The sequence below is a fragment of the Harpegnathos saltator genome, unplaced genomic scaffold (assembly GCF_003227715.2).
Source record: "Harpegnathos saltator strain DR-91 unplaced genomic scaffold, Hsal_v8.6 scaffold184, whole genome shotgun sequence".
Classification (NCBI taxonomy): Eukaryota; Metazoa; Arthropoda; class Insecta; order Hymenoptera; family Formicidae; genus Harpegnathos; species Harpegnathos saltator.
Window position 1 is genome coordinate 1,077,561 of NW_020229966.1, and position 8,532 is coordinate 1,086,092.

Sequence of the window (8,532 nt, forward strand, 5' to 3'; positions counted from 1 at the left end):
TTGTTATTATTTATACATATATATATATATATCCCTTATTAAATTAAAAAATCAATAAAATTCCGTTGCATCATACGTTGTATTTAGCGCTTAATTGGTGACATATTTCAGTCACGGGAATGAGAGTGCTGTAGAAGCAACGTCCTTGGGTATTTATTGCCCCTTATCGATCGGCTCGCTATCGAGTCAGTCGTGCGAGAGGAGATACATTGCAACTCAAAACACTCGCAGATAATACTTCCCCGTATCGCTCCGTTCTGCAAATTCCGTTACGCGATCTCTGCTGCTTCGCCACGTTGCGATACAGTTATCGCTTATTTACAGGACAGCAGCTTCGGATCCCGGTGGATCGAAGAAGCGCGTGGCGTCGCAAGGCGTTTACGCAGAAGCTGGAGCCGACGATACTTTCTGCTCGAAGAAAGACAGGGTTTCGCAAAGCCGTCGCTCATATCGGATAAAAAAAAAACGCTCACTCACCTATCATTATTTAAAGAAATGCTAGATCGGAAACGTTATTTTTGATACGCGCGCTTCGCCTCTTCGCCTAATCTCTGAGCCAGACGTGGAAAATGCGAGTAGCAAGGCGATATAACTAACCGATAATTGCATTGAATGATTAACGGGAGGATCGATTTGACAGATCGGCTGCCAACGTATCGATCCACTCAACTTACGTAAAGCAAGTATTTTTTAGCTTGTATTTAACCTTCGGTGTATCATCTCAGGGTTACTTTCTCTTTAAGATCTCCCAAGGACAGAATTCGCGTATTTTCCTTCTCCAGAAATTAATCGAGTCAATCCTCCGATTAATTTCACAATGATGCACTAGGCGCTAACGGACATTCTACTTTCACTCGTGGTTCCTCAAGGAAGATCAGATTTTCTCCGTGTAACATGACCGGGAAAACTTCGCTTCCGAGCCGGAAGCGACGTGTCGAATGGGGCTTTTACCGGGCACCATCATCGCCAAGGATCTTTCGCCAAGAAACCCGCGCTTCCCCAGGTAGCGCCGCTCCCTTACCCTTTGGGAAGCACCGGCTTCCAGGGTGAACCTTATACATCTCACGGTGCACGCCAATCACCATCAAAGCGCCGTAGACGCCCGTTGCTTCACGGCTCGATACAGTTTACATAAAACTATAAAATTATGGCCGTAGACGAGAGCCCCCACGAGAGGGAAACGAAGACACCCGCCGAGGAGGGGGTAGGGAAAGGGGGGTAAAAGAAGAAGGGGCGCGCGGAGGAGCGGGACTATCGTAAAGCCGATGGGGTATTTTTACATGAAGTCATTAAACTCGGTTTACGGCGAAACAAAGTGCCTCGCCACCCGCGCCGCTTAATTACTCCTCATCGGCGAATTAAGGTCCTGGATCGCGCGTTCTGGTTTAATGAGAGACGAATGTTTAATGAGGGATCGGCGTTTCCGTCGCGCGCCCGCGCGTGAGAGACAATTTTCACGACGTCGTCGGCGGGAGAGGAGAATCGCGGTCGCACAGTTTGCGCCGCGTTGCCGGAAGCACCGCGTTTACCCGTTTACTCGCGCGGCCGCTGTTTAAGATTTGACCCGGTTGCCAAGCGACATCGACCGAAGATTCACAGACACCGCGAGCGTCTCCTCTTGCCTCGAAGACGGGCGGAGGGGCGCGAGATATTCATCTCTGAGATTGCGCGCGAGTGTGTTACGACTGCCAAATACAGTTTCCGGAATATCGAGACGCTCGGTATCGGGGTATCTAGATTCGGCCGGCGACCGAGCGATATCCCGGTGACTCTAGGATTGGCAAAATTTCAATAACACCCCTCGAGAGAAGACACTTCTGTCCCTTTTCTTCATGCACTCGGGGAAACGTCAATTTCGTTCGTTCGTTCGTTCGTTCGTTCGTTCGTTCGTTCGTTCGTTCGAGAGAGAGAGAGAGAAAGAGAGAAGGACTCACCGGCGAAAGAGTCTCGTCTTTTAAGGAGACGCAACGGATCTCCGGGACGTCGCGGGCAGCTTTATCGCCGCCATAGTCCCGGTGCTCTAAAGTCCATCCTTAAACAATGACAGTAACGAGCGCGAGATGGACCGGCTAAAAGGGGGCGCCGCGATGGATCGTATAAGTCGCGTCTCTAAAGCGTCGCGTAGACAAACAATTTTTAGGGCGTAGTTAAGTCGCGACATTGTAGCGTAGTCGGGTGTACACATACCGTCTCACCTCACAGCGCAGCGCCGCGATTCCGCTCACTTCTCCTTCGGCGACGCGAGGAAGAGGAGGAGGAGGAGGAGGAGAGGACGCCGTTTCCCGGTTTTCACCCGGGGCGGCTGTTTTTACGGAGCGAGTGCGGGCGCTTTTACACGCGAGACGCGCGCCGTGGACGTATAAAGGCGAACGGAAAGATAATTTTTCGTCTTATTTAAACGTCGCCCATCTCCCGCCGCGTCGCCCGAGGTCTAATAACATTTTTACGGCGCCGATCGAGGAGGGTGTGTCGCGGAAGAGAACATCGCGGAGGCCCGCGGCTAAGCCTCCGTCGCCCGAAGCGCGGAGGAGGAGGAGGAGGAGGGGGGGGAGCGGGGTGGAGCGGCTGTAATAAAACGCGTTTATAATTGACGAGACGCGCGCGCGAATCTTCGATATCGAGGTTTTTTACGGGCCGAGCGGGGAAATTGGCGAAGAAGCCGCTCGGGTCCGCCAAGTTCTCCCCGACATCGAGATTACGCGCCGCGTCGCGATATCTCCGGAGTGATAACGTTGTTATTTACCGATATTTGCGCGGCTGAAGCGTGCGCCAGAGTATTTAGCTCACTTCTCCAGCAGGTTCCCCCTACCCACCCCCGCGTCCGTTTCCGTGTTTAGCGTGTTCTCGGGGGAGAGGAAGCTCCGCGAGAGATATTCCGAGCAGCGCGATCGATGCGATCGCCCTGAGACAATACGCGCGTAAGGGGTTGTACTCGCGCGCGCGCACATAACGGACGTATACGAGTAAACGGCGGGAGTTACTTTACGCCCGGATTTAAGGAATACGCCGCGCGGCCCATAAGCCATAAAGATTCCCGTCATAACTCGAACGGTATCACATTTTATTTAATTGCCCCGCGAGCGAGCGCGCTCGCTCGCGGGGCTTTCCTCCCGTCTCTGTGCATAATATTATTTATTGCCGAAGGAGCTGTTAAATTTTAACTCCCGCGCGCGCGAGGAGAGACAGACAGAGAGAAAGGAGGAAGGGAAAGAAAAGAGAGAGAGAGAGAGAGAGAGAGAGAGAGCGGCGACTCACTCTGAAAATTAAACGTGATAAAATGTTTGTTATCCAATCGGCTGCGCCACACTTTAACGTCGCCGGCGCCCCTCGGCCGTTCGCCAGTCGCGCCGTCGTCTTTCGCCTTCCTGAGTTCGCGGTAATCCGCGTCGAGGACGGCGTGCGTTATCTTCGCGGATAAGAACACCATTTAGCCGGCAAGGCGGTCATAAGCGCGCTCGTCGAAGTGGCGCGGCGTTACGATCGCGCTTCCGCGCTTCCGCGCTCATCGGGCTCGCGTCGCTGTCGTATTGTTTCGCGCGCGGCCGCGCGCGCGAGTTTAACGTGCGACGGAATCCGAGCACGTTTTATTCCCGAACCGTTCATATCCGCCGTCTCGCCGCTCGCGTACGCGCAATATCGAGCTGCTGCCAAGTCCAATTAGAATGTTACATCGCGCAGTTCGCGTTCCTGCGTGCGCGCGCACACACACACACACACACACACACGTAATCTCACGTGCACGCACGCATGCAAGTGTAATCATACAATACTCAGCGCGATCTACGATCCGCCCCAAAACTCGCGTTAACACGACGAGAGCGCCACGCGCTGCTGACCACTGTATCGCCGCGTCTCGCTAATTTACGTGTAAAACGTAACCAACAGCGCGCGACAAATTAAATATACAGCCGGCGCGGCGGACGGGGTGAGCTAACGAACACGATCCGCACCGTGGATCGCGATGATTCATCGCGCCGATTCGGCGAGGAAATAATCAGCGGGAAATCTGCGCGGCTGTCGATCGCGATAGCGCGCCGATCGTCGCGCGCTCATCCGAACTCGTCGTTCGCAAATTCGACGATATCCAATAGCCGTTTAACATCCCGCCGTATCGCGTCTCGCCCCCTGCCCCTTCTTTCCGCCCTTTCAGACGTCTCACCCTCTCACCCTTCATCGAATGCGATTGTAGGACGCGATGGCGAGCATTATGTCTCGCGGATAAGGTAGACTACGACGGTGACTTTACAGCCACCAAGTTCCGTGGGGGAGGGAGAGGGTGAGTGGGGCTGGCGGACACATTCGCCAAGTGAGCTCGACGCTGTCGATCAGTTAAGCTGCACCGCGGGAGAGCCCGAAGCGCGATAAATCCGACCTCGCGCGGAAGGATGCATAAATCTCCCTAATTTACTGCCGCGTAACTTTTATTCCGCGAGCTCGCGCTCGCGCGCGCGCGAGCTCCGGCTCGGCCTGGCCGACCGCTATCGAGACGTTTACAAGTTTTAGAGGGCCAACTATCGCCGCGATAAGCGCGGCTACTTCGACCTCGCGCGATTATTAATTTAGGCGCCAAGTGGCCGAGCGCTTTATAACGCGCCGCACGCGAGTCCGTCTCGCGGGGGCAACGATCACATTCGAGGCGTCTGCGCGATTTTCGGTATTCCCCGTTACACCGATCACGAAGAGGCCGCGGTGAGGAGATTATCTCGTGTTGTTACAATTAAATCGCATTTCTCCCGACGAGGGAAAATATATAGATGCGATCTCTCTTTCTGTAATTACAAAATGTACATTTCAAATGAGTGCGAAAATCACGACGAAAGGTAATTTCTCCTTCCAGTAACTTTCGAGTAATTTTTTTTTCATAATTATAAAATTAATATGTTTTATCTCCTTGTATCTCGGTCCACGAGATATCGGGAGCGGAATCCTGCCGAGGAAATTCTCTCGTTACGGCACCTGGCGTTTGAAATAGGAGAAAAAGGTGGGAAGCAGCAAGTCTTTCCAAGCAGCAGATTATCAGTTTCTTTGGTTCATTAAATTAATATGTTTCTCTTTTCATGAGATATCAAAAGTGAATCTCCGCCGGGGATAAATCGACTCGATCTCTCCCTTTCTTCCTTTCTCCCTCGGTCTCTCTTAATACGGAATCTGCGTTTACGATCGACGCGTTCTATTAACGTTCCGATGCCTCTTCGACGGTGCGCTTCTACGAGCGTGACGTATATCGGGACGAAAGCTCGTGTGAAGCCCGATTACACGTTTCGTCATTACGGCGAGTATTTTATCGTCAGTCTGAGTTACGGGGTTCCGCTCGTTAACCGGAAAGTTCCAAGGGGAGAGGATCGTCGCGCTCAAATTTAAATTGGGAAAGTATTTTACGAGCGCGCGCGCGCGGGGGGGGGGGTTTCACGGTAGCGTTGTCACATCTTGATGAACTTCCGGTAACGATCGTAGGAAAATGTCGCCGTCGTCTGCGCCGTCCGCGCCGAGGAAGCTCGCTTTATACGAGCGCGCCGCGGGTATCTGGTTCACGAAATGAGGGACCTAGCCGGGATTAATGAACGCCGATTACTCATTCGTGCCATTTACTCCTGATTGGAAGCGCCGCCGTGATTATCATAACGAGTTATCCGCTCCGTACATCCGGAATCTGCGCCGTCTATTCAACACCTGTGGATCTCAGATCCGCTCGGATCGTCTGAGATGGAGCCGTTGATACCGCGCATTTTGCGGTCGTCGAGCGAACAGAAGCGAGTTATTCGCGAGTAATCAAGCGGAACGAACGGTCGGAATTTCACGATTATCTACAGTCGTTCTCGGGACGAGCGCGTTTGCGCCAAGGTGTACACACATTGCCCACATTGCGCAGGGTCCGCAAAGGCGCAGAAATTTTGAAAAAATATCGCGAAAGAGAAAGAGGGCAAGAGGAGAAAGCCGAGTATAACAGACAAAGAGATACGACTGAGAAAATATCCGCGCATCCGCGTGTATTCGATAGCTTTTCCGCCCGGAAGAGCTCAGAGCGCAATCGACGTCATCACGACGATCAATCACGACGCGACGACTCTTCGAAGAGACAGAGAACGCCGACCTCCTTCCCCGTCGTCCGACGGCGCGCGACTTATCTAATCCGATCGAGCCTACCGCCATGACTTACCGCGCGCGCGCTATCTCAATTAATCATCGCGCGGCCGGCGAGCGTTTATTGTAACAGCGGCCGAAACGTTTGTGCAACGAGCCGATGACACGGGCGCGCGCGTGAGGCGGCATAAACGCGCGCCATTAAGCCCACCGCCGCCGCCGCCGCCTCCGTGTGTGTGTTTGCGAAACAGGCCCGACGGAAAAAGCGCCAGACCCCGGGAAAAAGTGTATCGTATCCGCGCGTTTTAAATGGACGCCACTCGGCGAGAGCGGCAGAGAGCCGGCCGCACTTATCCCCGCGCTCGCGACTCGCGCACGCCTCCATACCTCTATCTCTGTCTCTCCATCCACCTATCTATCTCCTCTCCTTTCTCTCTCCCTCCCGCTCCGCTAATGCCGGTACAATGCGAGGCGCCCGGTACATCCGTATGCGTGAGACCTGCACACGTTTACGCCTGCGTGCACGACGCGACGTACTCGGTGTCCCGGAAAATCCCCGATCGCGGCGGGACTCGGAAAGGTCGACTCTTCCTCGGACGAAAGTCGGGCCGGACGGGATTTGCAGACGACGAGCGCAATTAATCATTGCACTGCAAGATAAGAAGCAGATACAAATTGCAAGTGCGCGAGAAATATAATCCGCGCGTGGATCGTGCGATAATCGACCGGCAATTCCGGAGGTGACGCTGAACGGCTGACGATCGCGCGCCGGCAGTCGGCAATCGCGGCGGACGATTGTTCGTTCGCGGGACGCCCTGTGTGTGCACGGAGAGCCACCTGCGGAGCGGATACATGAACGCGCCTTCGCGTGTCCGCCCACCTGACAATAAGCCGTGTCTCGGCGGGATCGTAAAGCCGCTCTTTATGCGCGCCGCGAAGCGGTCAGCGGATAAACGCGCCGCGGACACTTGCCCGGCGCGCAGATTACGATGGAGCAGCATGGGCATTTTTCCATAGGAGTGGAGGGGGGGGGGGAGAGTCTTTTCCCCACTCGTCGTCCGAAAACAGACAGAAAAGCGCGTGCACGTTCACGGTGATAAAATTATTCCTCCCGCGCCGGCCGGGAGAGCTTGCGGATCGTAAAGTTACGCGAGACACTTTGCGGAGGAATTTATAACGCGCGCTGAATTTTTTCTGTTTTTTCTCTTCTTCCTTTTTTTTTTTTAGTTACACGGAATTCATAAACGAACGCGCTTTCTTTCCACGGCGACCATCGCTGTTTGCATCCACCGGGATAAAACCAAACGCCACCCTCTTTCCTCTCACTCTCTCTCTCTCTCTCTCTCTCCCATCGCGGGCTTCTAATCACTCCGCATATCACCGTGACTCGCACTCTTCGCTCCCGCTGCCCGTTTCGTCCGTAGATTATCGGTATTATCGCGTCGCGTCGCCCTGTTACGGCGACACTGACTGCGAAACGACAGGTAATAAAAGAGTCACGGATACGTCCAGCAGTGATTCAGCAGATAAGGGCCTGATGGACAGCGCGGAATCGAACGAGAGGCGCGTTCCGCGGCACCGCGAGCGCGATAACGCCGACCGAGCGCGGATCGTTCGGCGATTGCGCGTATAGACGATAAATGAACGAGAGCGTGTATGTGTTTGTTTGTTTGTGTGTGTGTGTGTGTGTGTGTGTGTATGTGTATGCGTCAGAACGCACTGGATGCCACGTGATCGCTGATTAAGCGATTTTGAACGAAGACCGAGCGCGACTTTCGCAACCGGCACGTCGATATGTGATATTACTGTTGTATCGATCGCGTACCTACCGATTTCGCGTTGAAATATGACGACGCGGCCCTTTGGTCCTTAAATTATATAAATTCATCATATCATATAACAGTAAAATGTATCCGAAACGCGCGGAAGTCACAAGTCCCGTATCACAGATGCGAACGGCGTAATTAGATGCGTGTGAAATGATTTATGGGAGAATTAAAAGGAGACGTACACAGGTGACATGCATATTGCAAAGGGCGAACAATGTGAATCTTGTAGGGACCATAATGACTAAAAAAAAAAAGAAAAAAAGAAACAACGTCACTAGGTCCCACCGAGATTTGAACTCGGATCGCTGGATTCAAAGTCCAGAGTGCTAACCATTACACCATGGGACCTTGATGCGAAAGTCTTCAATTTTATCAGACATCTATCTCGGTCGTTCAAAACTAAAAGTTTAATTAATATTGACGTGTTTCGCTCTTACGTACAGCGATACTTCGTCGACCATCATTGCGCGAGAGTGCTCGTAGAAACGTGGAATCGAGGGGACGGCGAGATGCGACTGTTTCACGACATTTTCGTCAACGTCACGTTCATGCTCAATGACTCGAATTCGATTTATTTCAGCGAGAGATCTCGGCGCACTCGCAATTTCTCCATGCGGTCATA

The 8,532-nt window shown here is 53.0% G+C and overlaps 1 non-coding gene across 1 annotated transcript; it reads right to left on the reverse strand.

Annotated features, from left to right (window-relative positions):
- Positions 1-8,186: 8,186 nt before the first annotated feature.
- Positions 8,187-8,258, reverse strand: TRNAQ-UUG (transfer RNA glutamine (anticodon UUG)). The gene has a single exon. It is a non-coding gene; the product is annotated as a tRNA-Gln (tRNA).
- Positions 8,259-8,532: the final 274 nt, after the last annotated feature.